Source organism: Procambarus clarkii, chromosome 23 (genome assembly GCF_040958095.1).
Source record: "Procambarus clarkii isolate CNS0578487 chromosome 23, FALCON_Pclarkii_2.0, whole genome shotgun sequence".
NCBI classification, from domain to species: domain Eukaryota; kingdom Metazoa; phylum Arthropoda; class Malacostraca; order Decapoda; family Cambaridae; genus Procambarus; species Procambarus clarkii.
The window spans coordinates 33,614,022-33,630,016 of record NC_091172.1 but is presented as its reverse complement, the minus strand read 5'-3'; the positions used below and the strand labels follow the sequence as shown (position 1 = coordinate 33,630,016).

The following is a 15,995-nucleotide window of genomic DNA, read 5'->3' as shown; positions in this document are numbered from 1 at the left end:
CATGCTGGGGCTGCATACTCCAGGATTGGCCTGACATATATGGTATACAAAGTTCTGAATGATTCTTTACACAAGTTTCTGAATGTCGTTCTTATGTTGGCCAGCCTGGCATATGCCGCTGACGTTATCCTCTTGATATGGGCTGCAGGGGACAGGTCTGGCGTGATGTCAACCCCCAAGTCTTTTTCTCTCTCTGACTCTTTAAGAATTTCATCTCCCAGATGATACCTAGTATCTGGCCTCCTGCTCCCTACGCCTATCTTCATTACATTACATTTGCTTGGATTAAACTCTAACAACCATTTGTTCGACCATTCCTCCAGCTTGTCTAGGTCTTCTTGAAGCCTCAAGCAGTCCTCCTCTGTTTTAATCCTTCTCATAATTTTGGCATTGTCAGCAAACATTGAGAGAAATGAATCTATACTCTCCGGGAGATCATTTACGTATATCAGAAACAAGATAGGACCGAGTACAGAGCCCTGTGGGTCTCCACTTCTGACTTCACGCCAAGCTGAGGTCTCACCCCTCACCGTAACTCTCTGCTTCATATTGCTTAGGTACTCCCTTATCCACTGGAGCACCTTACCAGCTACACCTGCCTGTCTCTCCAGCTTATGTACCAGCCACTTATGCGGTACTGTGTCAAAGGCTTTCCGACAATCCAAGAAAATGCAGTCCGCCCAGCCTTCTCTTTCTTGCTTAATCTTTGTCCCCTGGTCGTAGGATTCTATTAAGTCAGTCAGGCAAGATTTACCCTCCCTGAATCCATGTTGTCGATTTGTCACGAAGTCCCTTCTCTCCAGATGTGTTACTAGGTCTTTTCTCACGATCTTCTCCATCACCTTGCATGGTATACAAGTCAAGGACACTGGCCTGTAGTTCAGTGTCTCTTGCCTGTCGCCCTTTTTGTATATTGGGACCACATTTGCCGTCTTCCATATTTCTGGTAGGTCTCCCGTCTCCAGTGACCTACTATACACGATGGAGAGTGGCAAGCAAAGTGCCTCTGCACACTCTTTCAGTACCCATGGCGAGATCCCGTCTGGACCAACAACCTTTCTGACGTCCAGATCCAGCAGGTGTCCCTTGACCTCCTCACTCGTAGTTTCGAACCCTTCCAAGGCCGCCTGGTTTACTTCCCTTTTTCCTAGCACCTCCTGGAACCTCTTGTTGAGTTCTTCACACACCTCTCTGTCATTCTCTGTATACCTGTCCTCGCCTGTTCTAAGTTTCATAACCTGTTCTTTCACTGTTGTTTTCCTCCTGATGTATCTATGGAGTAGCTTTGGTTCGGTCTTGGCTTTGCTTGCTATATCATTTTCATAATTTTTCTCTGCTTCTCTTCTCACCCTGACATACTCATTCCTGGTTCTCTGGTATCTCTCTCTCTGCTTTCTGGTGTTCTGTTATTCCGGAAGTTCCTCCACGCCCTCTTGTTCAGTCCCTTTGCTTCCATACATGCCTTATTATACCATGGATTCTTCTGTTGCTTGTCTTCTGTTGTGTGTGTGTGTGTGTGTGTGTGTGTGTGTGTGTGTGTGTGTGTGTGTGTGTGTGTGTGTGTGTGTGTGTGTGTGTGAGGAATCTTGCTGCCCCGCCACCAGGCCTTGGGCAGCGGTGCCCGCCCCACGGGGTACTGGGCAGGTCCTCAACTCTCACTGGGGAACGAGGAGGGGCGGGTGGATGAGGCACGAAGGACGTGGGGTGAGGGAGGGGTGAGGGAGATGAGTGAGGAAGGGGTGAGGGAGAGGAGTGAAGGAGGGGGTCAATGGTCTACAGGTGAGGAGGACGGTAGCGGGGAGGGAAAATGTTAGTATGAGGGAGAACGATGGTTGGTGGAAGAAGGGAAAGTCATAAGTAAATAAGGAATTAAGAAGATAGTGAAGAAGGGTTACGTAAGGTTGAGGGAAGAGGTGGGGGGGGGGGATGATGGGGAGGGAGAAGGGGGGGGGGAGGGTATTGTGGTGGGCTTTGTCCTCATGTCTGTCACCAGCATCAGCTGACAGATATTAAAATCGATTCATATAAAACTTGGCCGGATATAACAGACCGGCCGACGGGGAGGAGATTAATGCCGGCACGCTACGTCGGTATTATTACACGTCACAGGTGGCTGGCAGTGGGTACAGGTGGCTGGGAGTGGGTACAGGTGGCTGGCAGTGGGTACAGGTGGCTGGCAGTGGGTACAGGTGGCTGGCAGTGGGTACAGGTGGCTGGCAGTGGGTACAGGTGGCTGGCAGTGGGTACAGGTGGCTGGCAGTGGGTACAGGTGGCTGGCAGTGGGTACAGGTGGCTGGCAGTGGGTACAGGTGGTTGGGAGTGGGTACAGGTGGCTGGCAGTGGGTACAGGTGGCTGGCAGTGGGTACAGGTGGCTGGCAGTGGGTACAGGTGGCTGGCAGTGGGTACAGGTGGCTGGCAGTGGGTACAGGTGGCTGGCAGTGGGTACAGGTGGCTGGCAGTGGGTACAGGTGGCTGGGAGTGGGTACAGGTGGCTGGCAGTGGGTACAGGTGGCTGGGAGTGGGTACAGGTGGCTGGGAGTGGGTACAGGTGGCTGGCAGTGGGTACAGGTGGCTGGGAGTGGGTACAGGTGGCTGGCAGTGGGTACAGGTGGCTGGCAGTGGGTACAGGTGGCTGGCAGTGGGTACAGGTGGCTGGCAGTGGGTACAGGTGGCTGGGAGTGGGTACAGGTGGCTGGCAGTGGGTACAGGAGGCTGGCAGTGGGTACAGGAGGCTGGCAGTGGGTACAGGTGGCTGGCAGTGGGTACAGGTGGCTGGGAGTGGGTACAGGTGGCTGGGAGTGGGTACAGGTGGCTGGGAGTGGGTACAGGTGGCTGGGAGTGGGTACAGGTGGCTGGGAGTGGGTACAGGTGGCTGGCAGTGGGTACAGGTGGCTGGGAGTGGGTACAGGTAGCTGGCAGTGGGTACAGGTGGCTGGGAGTGGGTACAGGTGGCTGGGAGTGGGTACAGGTGGCTGGCAGTGGGTACAGGTGGCTGGCAGTGGGTACAGGTGGCTGGCAGTGGGTACAAGTGGCTGGCAGTGGGTACAGGTGGCTGGGAGTGGGTACAGGTGGCTGGGAGTGGGTACAGGTGGCTGGCAGTGGGTACAGGTGGCTGGCAGTGGGTACAGGTGGCTGGCAGTGGGTACAGGTGGCTGGGAGTGGGTACAGGTGGCTGGGAGTGGGTACAGGTGGCTGGGAGTGGGTACAGGTGGCTGGGAGTGGGTACAGGTGGCTGGCAGTGGGTACAGGTGGCTGGCAGTGGGTACAGGTGGCTGGCAGTGGGTACAGGTGGCTGGCAGTGGGTACAGGTGGCTGGGAGTGGGTACAGTTGGCTGGGAGTGGGTACAGGTGGCTGGCAGTGGGTACAGGTGGCTGGCAGTGGGTACAGGTGGCTGGCAGTGGGTACAGGTGGCTGGCAGTGGGTACAGGTGGCTGGCAGTGGGTACAGGTGGCTGGGAGTGGGTACAGGTGGCTGGCAGTGGGTACAGGTGGCTGGCAGTGGGTACAGGTGGCTGGCAGTGGGTACAGGTGGCTGGCAGTGGGTACAGGTGGCTGGCAGTGGGTACAGGTGGCTGGCAGTGGGTACAGGTGGCTGGCAGTGGGTACAGGTGGCTGGCAGTGGGTACAGGTGGCTGGCAGTGGGTACAGGTGGCTGGCAGTGGGTACAGGTGGCTGGCAGTGAGTACAGGTGGCTGGGAGTACCTGGCCCCACTCGTGTCCAGTGGTGTGTGAAGAGTCCAGTGATGTGAGGGGTCCAGTGGTGTGCAGGGTCCATTGGTGTAAAGGGTCCAGTGGTGTAAAGGGTCCAGTGGTGTAAAGGGTCCAGTGGTGTAAAGGGTCCAGTGATGTGAGGGGTCCAGTGGTGTGAAGGGTCCATTGGTGTAAAGGGTCCAGTGGTGTAAAGGGTCCAGTGGTGTGAGGGGGTCCAGTGGTGTGAAGGGTCCAGTGGTGTGAAGGGTCCAGTGGTGTGAAGGGTCCAGTGGTGTAAAGGGTCCAGTGGTGTAAAGGGTCCAGTGGTGTAAAGGGTCCAGTGGTGTGAGGGGGTCCAGTGGTGTGAAGGGTCCATTGGTGTAAAGGGTCCAGTGGTGTAAAGGGTCCAGTGGTGTGAGGGGGTCCAGTGGTGTGAAGGGTCCAGTGGTGTGAAGGGTCCAGTGGTGTGAAGGGTCCAGCGGTGTCATATATACATTATCTCCTGTCTTTGGATAGATCTTTGACACCAAACATGATGGTGGGTGTGGGAACAGTCAAGCGAGTGACTGAAGTGTTGTTACAGTAGCCATCAAGTGTGAGTGGTGACCAGCATATAGGTGCTGGGGTGGTGGCCTGGGGTTGAGGAGAGCGGGGTGGTGCCGGGAGTCAGTAGTCCCCAGGGGCAGGAGAGGTGGGCAGCGAGCCCCGGGGTAATTCACTACAAGAAGGAACTCAACCTAAAGGACGATTGCTTTTGTCAACCCTTGGGACCTCACTTGTAATTACGTTTTACAGAGAGAGAGAGAGAGAGAGAGAGAGAGAGAGAGAGAGAGAGAGAGAGAGAGAGAGAGAGAGAGAGAGAGAGAGAGAGAGAGAGAGAGAGAGAGTGAGAGACAGAGAGACAGAGAGAGACAGACAGAGAGAGAGAGAAAGACAGACAGAGAGAGAGAGAAAGACAGACAGACAGAATTAGCGATGAAGAGTCACATAGCAGAAGCACTTCACATCAAGCACTCGTCCTATTATCAACACCCAACTTACACGTCCAACCATCCCGAAGACCAAGAGTGAACTACCAATTTGCAGCTCACACTAGCCGCTCAGTGAGAGTGTGGGACCAATTTTCCTGTTCTTTTAACATGGTAACACCCTCTCTTAGCAACACACCCGGATGGAATATATATTTCTGTGCCCTATTTTGTATTGACTTCCCTTTTTCTGTCTTTTTAGCTGAGTCGCCTAATTCCAATAATAGGTTTGTCGATTATTTTTTCTTATAGAGTGACTGGAACATTCAGTACACTATGGTACTAAAGACAGGTACACTATGGTACTAAAGACAGGTACACTATGGTACTAAAGACAGGTACACTATGGTACTAAAGACAGGTACACTATGGTACTAAAGACAGGTACACTATGGTACTGAAGACAGGTACACTATGGTACTAAAGACAGGTACACTATGGTACTAAAGACAGGTACACTATGGTACTGAAGACAGGTACACTATGGTACTAAAGACAGGTACACTATGGTACTGATGACAGGTACACTATGGTACTGATGACAGGTACACTATGGTACTAAAGAAATAGTGTATATGTTAAACAAAAACCAACTTATCATCCTCATCTAATCTAAAAAAGACGGTCAAATCTCAGCATTTCCTAATTAAAGTAATATTTGACCAATATTAAATAATAAATGCGTTTCGTAAATGTTAATTCTTGTTAACATTTTCAAAGGCAGAGTTGGAATGGTTGCAAAGACTGATTTATGAAGATTAAGCCACCCCAAGAGGTCATGAATAGCCCGTAGGTGGTAGATTTTTTGGAGTGAATGTGATCTTTAGTCGTTCAGGTTGTAAAGGTCATGCAGCCGGATATATAGCCAGGGATGAGGTGAAGGTGAAGCACCTCACTTATGGGACAAAAGGCCCATTGCAACTTACCAATCTCCTATGTATCCATGATGGCTGGGTATATATATATATATATATATATATATATATATATATATATATATGTCGTACCTAGTAGCCAGAACTCACTTTTCAGCCTACTATTCAAGGCCCGATTTGCCTAATAAGCCAAGTTTTCCTGAATTAATATATTTACTATAATTTTTTTCTTATGAAATGATAAAGCAACCCTTTTCTCTATGTATGAGGTCAATTTTTTTTTATTGGATTTAAAATTAACGTAGATATATGACCGAACCTAACCAACCCTACCTAACCTAACCTAACCTATATTTATAGGTAAGGTTAGGTTAGGTAGCCAAAAAAAGCTAGGTTAGGTTAGGTTAGGTAGGTTAGGTAGACGAAAAAATATTAATTCATGAAAACTTGGCTTATTAGGCAAATCGGGCCTTGAATAGTAGGCAGAGAAGTGCGTTCTGGCTATTAGGTACGACATATATATATATATATATATATATATATATATAATAGTATGTTTTGGTAGCAGGTCATAAACGATATGACCGAAAGGGTATGATGTATAATTCTAACACGAATCTTCTCAATATTTTTTACGTTTTTCTATACTGTCGAGGGTAATTGATATAATAACTCTCCAAAATTCATTCTTTTTATTCCTAGTCTGACGCCTAAACGAGTTTCGTAATTCCTTATTACATGTTCAAAGACTTAATTTACACACAAAATACATTCATACTTATACCCTTCTTGGGTGAGGTGATATGGCACAAAAGTTTTGAGTGATGTGAAACATAAGACAGAACACGAAACAATTTGTATAACTTGGATATGAGAACATAAGAATGGAGTAACTGCAAAGGGCCTATTGGCCCATACTTCCTCTTGCTGCTTCCATATTGGTACGGAGTCTTGAAGTGGGTAGAATATAGTTGTGCATTAATTGGCTGTTGATTGCTGGTGTTGACTTCTTGATGTGTAGTGCCTCGCTGATGTCGAGTCTCCTGCTATCGCTGTATTTATCGATGATTTCTGTGTTGTTTGTTAAGATTTCTCTGGTGATGGTCTGGTTGTGAGAAGAGATTATATGTTCCTTGATGGAGCCCTGTTGTTTGTACATGGTTAATCGTCTAGAAAGAGACGTTGTTGTCTTGCTTATATACTGAGATCTTTGGGGCTTACAGTCCCCAAGCGGGCATGAGAAGGCATAGACGACGTTGGATTCCTTCAAGGCGTTCTGTTTGGTGTTTGGGGCGTTTTTCATGAGCACATTGGCCGTTTTTTTGCTTTTGTAGTAAATTGTCAATTAGGCATTGTTTAGAATAGTCTACGGACTCAACGTGCCACGTTTCACTTACTCATTAATTTACAACATTACAACATTATGATTTTTTTCATTTTTTACATTGGAGGAAAGAGGAGTCAACTTGTGATTCTTGGTTGGAGGGTTAGCGCTCTGCCTTGTATAACTCATCTTATGTATTCTTGTATAATTCACTCTACTTATTTTCCCTGGAACACGACCGGCCAGTCACAGTTACTGCTTGGTGAGGAGGGGCAAATTATTATAGATTTTTGTGTAATCATTCCTCCCAATTCAGGGCTCGATCCCGGGTGCACTGTGGCTTGGGACTCGTGCTGGGCGAGAGTGCTCTCCACTACACCAGAGGCAGCTGTACAAATGTTGGGATAATATGTCTATGGAACTGAAACTGGAACTTTCCTGGAACATATGTGTGGTAGCCGTTAGTTGCTTTGGGATCCTTCCCTTTTAAGGCTAGCTAAGTAGCGCAGTAGATAGAGCAACTGTCTCCAATATATATATATATATATATATATATATATATATATATATATATATATATATATATATATATATATATCTGTGTGTGTGTGTGTGTGTGTGTGTGTGTGTGTGTGTGTGTGTGTGTGTGTGTGTGTGTGTGTGTGTGTGTACTCACCTATTTGTCCTTGTGGGAGTTGAGCTTTGGCTCTTTGGTCCCGCCTCTCAACTGTTAATCAACTGGTGTACAGATTCCTGACCCTAATGAGCTCTATTATATCTACATTTGAAACTGTGTATGGAGTCAGCCTCCACCACATCACTGCCTAATGCATTCCATCCGTTAACTACTCTGACACTGAAAAAGTTCTTTCTAATGTCCCTGTGGCTCATGTGGGGTACTGAGTTTCTTCCTGTGTCCCCTTGTTCATGTACCACCAGTGTTGAATAATTGTGTGTGTGTAGTCACCTAGTTGTATTCACTTAGTTGTGTTTGCGGGGGGGGGGGTTGAGCTTTGCTCTTTCGGCCCGTCTCTCAACTGTCAATCAACTGTTTACTGACTACTTTTTTCCACACCACACACACACACACACCAGGAAGCAGCCCGTGGCAGCTGACTAACTCCCAGGTACCTATTTACTGCTAGGTAACAGGGGCATTCAGGGTGAAAGAAACTTTGCCCATTTGTTTCTGCCTGGTGCGGGAATCGAACCCGTGCCACAGAATTTCGAGCCCTGCACGCCATCCACCAGGTTACCAGGCCCATATGTGTGTGTGTGTGTGTGTGTGTGTGTGTGTGTGTGTGTGGTAGGGAGTGGTGAAGCTGCACCACCGCAGCGCGACAGTGTGTGTAAACTAGGGTGGGGTGGGGGGGAGGTCCGTGTTATGTGTCAGTCTTCAGGTATAATATTCATAATGGTCTGGTATTGAGATGGAAGACATTTAGGTGAAATTATTGAAGATAATAACAAGTGGTCGTCAGCCATTACCGGTGGAGAGCCAGTCCTGGTGTAGTGAGGGAGTAGGGGAGAAGTAGAGTAGGGGGGTGAGGAGGGGGATATGTGAGGGGAGGGGGGGGGATTAGCACTCGTCCTCCCACCCAGAGACACTCCCCTTCCCCTCTCCTGAGAGACCTCAATCTTTCTCTCACTCTCCCTCTCCTTCTTCTCTCACAGACATATATCCCTCCTTCACATCCCCGATGCACCCCTCCCTCCCCACCTCACTGCTTACCCGCACACTCAATCATTATATTCAAACCTTTCAATTGTTTGCTATATATCATCATTATATTGTGGTGTCCCTGATATACACACATATCCCCCCCCTTCAATCTATACCTCCATGTATATCCCCAGATTATGTTACTGTGCGCTTGTTCACACACGCGCGAAGGTCAACACTATCTCCAGACACACCACACACACACACACACACACACACACACACACACACACACACACACACACACACACACACACACACACACACACACACACACACACACACACACACACTCGCAGCGCCCCACAAATAAACACAACTCTCCCCACGAGCACACTTGCCAGCCACTAAGGAGGATCAGAAACTATTGATGAAGCGTCTGCTTCAGTAATTAGTGAGACATCAAAGAGTATTTATCGTGAGAGCTTCAGTGACACACACACACACACACACAGCACAGCACGCACGCACGCACGCACGCACGCACGCACACTTCAGTGTCAGAGTAGTTAACAGATGGAATGCATTAGGCAGTGATGTGGTGGAGGCTGACTCCATACACAGTTTCAAGTGTAGATATGATAGAGCCCAATAGGCTCAGGAACCTGTACACCAGTTGATTGACAGTTGAGAGGCGGGACCAAAGAGCCAGAGTTCACCTTCCCCCTTACCCCAAGGTAGTAGTTCTGAGCACTACTCTTTTCCTTGTTGCCCTCAATGGTCTTCTTTCCTACCTTCCCTCTGGCATCTTCTCAGCGCTCTATGTTGATGATCTTAGCCTTTGTTGTCGGGGTGATGACTCTCCTTTCTTTTTGCGACGACTTCAATTTGCGATTGATGCCGTAGTCGTCTTTGGCCGACAATCATTGCTTCAAGGTTTCTACAACTAAGACTTGTGCCATGACTTTTACTCGGAAGAGGGTAGTTCTTCGTCGCTCTTTGTCGCTTTATGATCATCCCTTTGTGTACAGAGATTCCGCTGAGCTTTGGGGGTTAATCTTTGACACTCGTTTGTCTTGGTCGCCCATATCTCTTACCTCCGAGCTGAATGCTCTAAGGCCCTTAACCTCCTTAAGGTTTTGTCCCATACTTCTTGGGGAGCGGATAGGCGCACGCTCCTCTCTTTGCATTCCTCTCTTGTTCTGTCTAAACCCGATAATGGTTGTCCTGCTTACTCGTCTGCTTCTCCTTCTACTCTTCGCCGTCTTGATGCTCTGCGCCATACTGGGTTGCGCCTCAGCTCTGGTGCCTTTCGTTCGACTCCCGCCTTCAGCTTGTATGTTGAAACTGGCTTCCTGTCATCCCCAGGATCGCCGAGATCGCTACTGTCTTCGCTACCTTGTACGGTCCCTACAACACCCTCACTCTCGCCTATGTCGTGCTTTGACTTTTACCCCTCCTGTAGTTCCAGTTCCTCTTCACCACCTCCCTTTTTCTGACCGGTTGTCTCGCCTACGAAATTCTCTTTCGGTTAGTATTACCAATATTTATCCTCGTGTTGTTCCGTCCTTGCCCCCGTGGAGGGTCCCCCTTCCTAAATTTTGTAAATCCCTGACCCGCATCACTAAAGCTTCTACCACCCCTACAGTTCTGAAACGGCTTTTCCTTGAATACTTCTCTTCACAAGTCTGCTGACCGTGTGGGCTACTCTGTTGTTTTTCCTGACCACACCTATATGTGTCGCCTGCCTCCGGAGACTAGCATCTTCACAGGCAGAACTTTATGCTATTCTCTATGCTCTTCGTTTCCTGCTGTCTCGCTGTCAATCCTCCTTTGTGTTGTAGTTGATTCTTGCAGTGCCCTCGTGGCTCTGGAGTCCTTTAATCTAGTCCATCCCGGTGGTAGTTGAGATTCAACATTGGACTGTTTCTTATCTCCAGTAGATTTAAGACAGTTGAGTTTAGCTGGGTTCCCAGCCATATTGGTGTGTCCTTAAACTGAGCGTGCGGACGCTGCCACTAGGGATGTGTCCGCTTTTGTTCCATCTCCCTTAGAGGTAATCCTTATTCCGACTTTTACTCAATTGTTCATTCCTCCATCCTTGCCCGTTGGCTCGGTTATTGGTCTTCTGTTACTGGTAACAAACTGCATACTCTTAAGAGTTGTGTCTCCCCATGGCCTTCTTCCTACCACCGTAACCGGCGATGGGAAACGGCTCTGGCAAGGTTACGTATTGGCCATACACACTTAACTCACAGTCACTTAATGGAGTGCCGCCCTGCTCCTTATTGTCCAAACTGCATTGTCCCTCTGATGGTCGTGCATATCCTTGTTGAATGTCCTGACTTCCAGGCTAAGCGTGTGTCTTGCTTTCCGACCGTCTCTCGCGGTCATTTGTACCTCGATAGAATTCTTGGTGAATCGGATACTTTTGATATCGTTCGCCTTATGCGTTTCTTTTCTCATATTGGCATCCTTGGTGATATTTAGCGCCCTCTGATTATTCCGCACATTTGGTGGTGCTACACAGCCTTCAGGGTTTGGTGTCTTTTGATAATTTCTTACTTACAACTAGGTGAACACTCGCACACAATGGTCACAAATATCTAGGTCACTGTAAATGTGTGGGAGAGACAGGAGGGCCCCACTACAGGCCAGTGGCCCCTAACATGAGGCAATATAACTGAAGCAATAAATAAAAAGAAGGAGAACATCCAGAGTGAAGAACCTTTGTAACAAAACACCAGCATGGGTTCAGTGACCGCAAATACTGCTTCACGAACCTAATCTTTATTTATGTCAGGGAAAGTCTGTTTGTCTGTTCCAGGTTGGAGACCAGACGCTTGGAGCTAGCCTCACCCAACTTTGCAGGGGTAAATGGTTAAGGGCATGGAACGAATATAGGTTGATTGGGTGGGTTTTATTAGTCCTAATAAGTCAGAGTCGGGCCCAATAGTTTCCCCCCCCCCCCCACACATACCACGGTCACAGAATTAGTGAAATGTGGTTGGCAGAGTCCCTAGATTTGTATTATAAAACGAAGAGCGTTAATTCAGTATTGCATTTTCTGAGACAGCAAAATAGAGGGAGAGTGGAGTAGAAAGAAGTGGGTAGAGGCAAAATGTTTGATGAGAGGGAAGGAGAAAGGAGAGAGGTGCGGGGGGGGGGAGAGGTTAAGGTGAGGTAAGGAGGGAGCCTGGAGACAGGTGGAGGAGGGGAAGAGAGGAGGAGGAGAGGGGGGTTAGATTGGGAGAGAGGTTGGAGAGATGCGAGAGGAGGAATGAGGGGAAAGAGTGGGGGGGGGGGGAGTGTAGAGGAGGGAGGGAAGATTGGGAAAGGATGGAGTGGGAAGAAAAGGACGAGACGGGGAGATCTTGGGGTGGAGGTTGAAGATGGGAGGGGAGTGGCGGAGACGGGGAATAGGGAAAGACAGACAGATGTGAAGGAGAGAGACCCTGGCAACTCCCAAGGTACAGGGAGCCACACGACCACTGCCACTCAACACGACCACACTGCTGAGTGGTCGTTGACTACACACCGTCTTGAGTACACCCACTTGCACTGGACGGTAGAGTGACTGTCTCGCTCCATACAGGTCTGCCTTCAATCTCCGACCGTCCAAGTGGTTGGGCACCATTCCTCCCCCCCCCCCATCCCTAATCCTTATTCTGATCCCATCCAAGTGCTATAGTCGTAATAGCTTGGCACTTTCTCCGGATTTTTTATTTTATATATATTTAATGTGATGAGAAAATGTAGGTGTAAGGCAGTCCTCCCAATGGCTGATGTCAATGCCAATCACATTAGTAAAAAAAAGAAAAAAGTTTTTTTACTTTACCTCCTGTGGTAAGTAAAAAGGAAAAACACGCAAAACAAATCGTATAAACAATGAAACTAATTGACTTTAAACAAATATAAACAAAGATAATCCCTAGTCTATGTACAGTGCGAATTAAACAAAAATACAAAGACAAAACACAATGTAAAATATAATAATGGTTACGTTACTCTACAATGAACAAGACAAAAAATGAGTTAAAGGTGCTGAGAATATTGGCTGGCTGAAAACCTCCACTAATACACAGAGCATATGCTAGATAGAAGTATCAGCCTTGAGAGCACAGAATATTCTAAAGCCAACTGCTCGTGCACGCTTAGTCATCGGCTATGCAGATGGCGCTGAAGTCGAGTGGAGTCGCTGATTCACCAATGGGAAGCGTGCTGGCTGGAAGTGGTAGTTTGGTGATCGACGAGGGTGGTGCGCCGACAGCGCAGGGAGGGGGTTTGGAGAGCGAGCGTAGGGTGCGTATACCCCCTGTAGAAACGTATTCTATTATGTATATATACTACTCTTGAATGTAGTATTTTCATGTTATAGACGTACTGAAGTAATATGATGTAGGAAAGAGCAGGCCAAATCTCTCTTGAAAGAGATTACCGTCACAATATATATATATATATATATATATATATATATATATATATATATATATATATATATATATATATATATATATATATATATAATATGAGTTGTTACATTCTTGTACAGCCACTAGTACGAGTAGCATTTTGGGCAAGGCTTTAATCCTATGTTCTCTGGAATACGACCCGCCAAATCGTTTAACAACCAGGTTCCCATTTTACTGTTGGGTAAACAGAGGCTACAGTTAAGGATTGGCGCCCAGTCAATCCTCCCCGGTCAGGATACGAACCCAGGCCAAAGCGCCGGGCGAGTGTTTTACCACTGTCACGGGGATCCATCCCAGAGGTGGACGGGTAGTCAGGTTGTCTCGCACGTTGACCGTCAATTGATAATCCTGAATATTGGAAGCAAAAATTGTTTTATTTTTATATATTTTTTCAATGATGTTTTGTTAATGTTTGCTTGACTTTATTATACTTTATTGATATTGTTTAGTGTAAGAGGCCAGAGTGAGAGTGAGTGAGCGGCAGCTAAGAGGCCAGAGTGAGAGTGAGTGAGAGGCAGCTAATAGGCTAGAGTGAGAGTGGGTGAGAGGCAGCTAATAGGCTAGAGTGAGAGTGAGTGAGCGGCAGCTAAGAGGCCAGAGTGAGAGTGAGTGAGAGGCAGCTAATAGGCTAGAGTGAGAGTGGGTGAGAGGCAGCTAATAGGCTAGAGTGAGAGTGAGTGAGCGGCAGCTAAGAGGCCAGAGTGAGAGTGAGTGAGAGGCAGCTAATAGGCTAGAGTGAGAGTGAGTGAGCGGCAGCTAAGAGGCCAGAGTGAGAGTGAGTGAGAGGCAGCTAATAGGCTAGAGTGAGAGTGGGTGAGAGGCAGCTAATAGGCTAGAGTGAGAGTGAGTGAGCGGCAGCTAAGAGGCCAGAGTGAGAGTGAGTGAGAGGCAGCTAATAGGCTAGAGTGAGAGTGGGTGAGAGGCAGCTAATAGGCTAGAGTGAGAGTGAGTGAGCGGCAGCTAAGAGGCCAGAGTGAGAGTGAGTGAGAGGCAGCTAATAGGCTAGAGTGAGAGTGAGTGAGCGGCAGCTAAGAGGCCAGAGTGAGAGTGAGTGAGAGGCAGCTAATAGGCTAGAGTGAGAGTGAGTGAGCGGCAGCTAAGAGGCCAGAGTGAGAGTGAGTGAGAGGCAGCTAATAGGCTAGAGTGAGAGTGAGTGAGAAGCAACTAAGAGACCAGAGTGAGAGTGAGTGAGAGGCAGCTAAGAGGCCAGAGTGAGAGTGAGTGAGAAGCAACTAAGAGACCAGAGTGAGAGTGAGTGAGAAGCAACTAAGAGACCAGAGTGAGAGTGAGTGAGAAGCAACTAAGAGACCAGAGTGAGAGTGAGTGAGAGGCAGCTATAAGAGCGCCGGGAACATATCCAGTTTTAGAGCGGAAAATGTGCAGGTTATGTTTGTGTGTGACTCCCGCCGGGCCCCTGGTGAGGCGGGCTGGGGCCGACGCTCTCCTGGGGGCCGCTGAACCCTGGCAGGGAGGAGGTGGGCATCTGTGGTGGGGGCAGGGAGGAGGTGGGCATCTGTGGTGGGGGCAGGGAGGAGGTGGGCAGCAGTGGTGGGGGCAGGGAGGAGGTGGGCAGCAGTGGTGGGGGCAGGGAGGAGGTGGGCAGCAGTGGTGGGGGCAGGGAGGAGGTGGGCAGCAGTGGTGGGGGCAGGGAGGAGGTGGGCATCTGTGGTGGGGGGAGGGAGGAGTGTAGAAGGAGGGAGGGAGAGAGAGGGAGGGAGGGAGGAAGGCTCAACAAATATTGTGTGTAGGAGAGATGTAAACAGAGAAGATGCGTGTGTTGTATGGGAAACTCTACGGTGTTTGGTGGTGTGACTGTGAGGGCTGGGAGGTGCAGGTGTCCGAGACGGTCCTCGGACAATATGGGCCACAGTACTGACCAACACTCAGGGTCTGGACAGGTCATATGTGTACGGCTGTCATTTTCTGTTTTGTTCATAATAATAATAGGCAAATCTTTACTTTTTAAAATATATATCATTAAAGGGAATGCATGTGTGTAGTTTAAGAAGAAGAAGAACAACAACACTTCATATACGATCATGCATCTCCTGTCATGAAGGAACAAGTAGAACAAATGTTATACTCAGGGATGAACCCAGCAGGTCATCCTGTCTTCACGCCAGGCTCGTTAAACCCGCGGCCATCCCCCTCCCCCCCCCCAAGACGCATTCATCAATTCTAACGGACTGTGTATTAAAAATTGGTTTCTTCTCATATATAAATTATTAATATATATTAAAGTTTAATTTACAGCTAGGCGAAGGTTAGGTTGGGTGTTTAGGTTTTGTCTGCCGTTATTTGTTTATAAAGTATTTGGAGAGTATTTGGCCTTTGTTAATGAGGACGGGGACCGCATGCCAGTGTGTATGTACTGAGAGTATATGTTAGTACTCAAGTATGTTTAGGGCTCACGTTTGTGTGTTGTGTGGTGGGGAGGGTATGATCACCCCTCCAGATCTTGACCAGCCTTAACCCCAACACCACACCTGACCAATGTGCGGAATATTTAGTGACAATATAACTCTCAAGATCCCTCTAACTCTAGTCATCTTTACTACAAGTGGATGGAGTTAATGTGAACAAATATATCTAACAAATACTTAAGGCAGCAAAGAATCCGTACAAATGCTCACAATATTATGTATGTGGATTGTTTATCAACAGCAGGATGGGGGTGGGGTGGGGATGGGGGTGGGGGATGGGGGGTGGGGGTGGGTGGGGGCGAGGATGGGGGGTGGGTGGGGGCGAGGATAGGGGGTGGGGGCAGGGATGGGGGGTGGGGGCGAGGATAGGGGGTGGGGTGGGTGGGGGCGGGTATGGGGGGTAGGGGTGGGTGGGGGCGAGGATAGGGGGTGGGGGCGGGGATGGGTGTTGGGGGTGGGTGGGGGGGAAGTAGGGAGGTGGGGCGAAGATTGGGGGTGGGGGCGAGGATTGGGGTGGGG

General features: G+C 48.6%; 1 protein-coding gene across 2 annotated transcripts in view; it reads left to right on the top strand.

The window, feature by feature from the left end:
• The window catches only part of LOC123764162 (uncharacterized), a 43,732-nt gene that overhangs the window by 3,384 nt on the left and 24,353 nt on the right, over nucleotides 1-15,995 (top strand). The window lies entirely within an intron of this gene.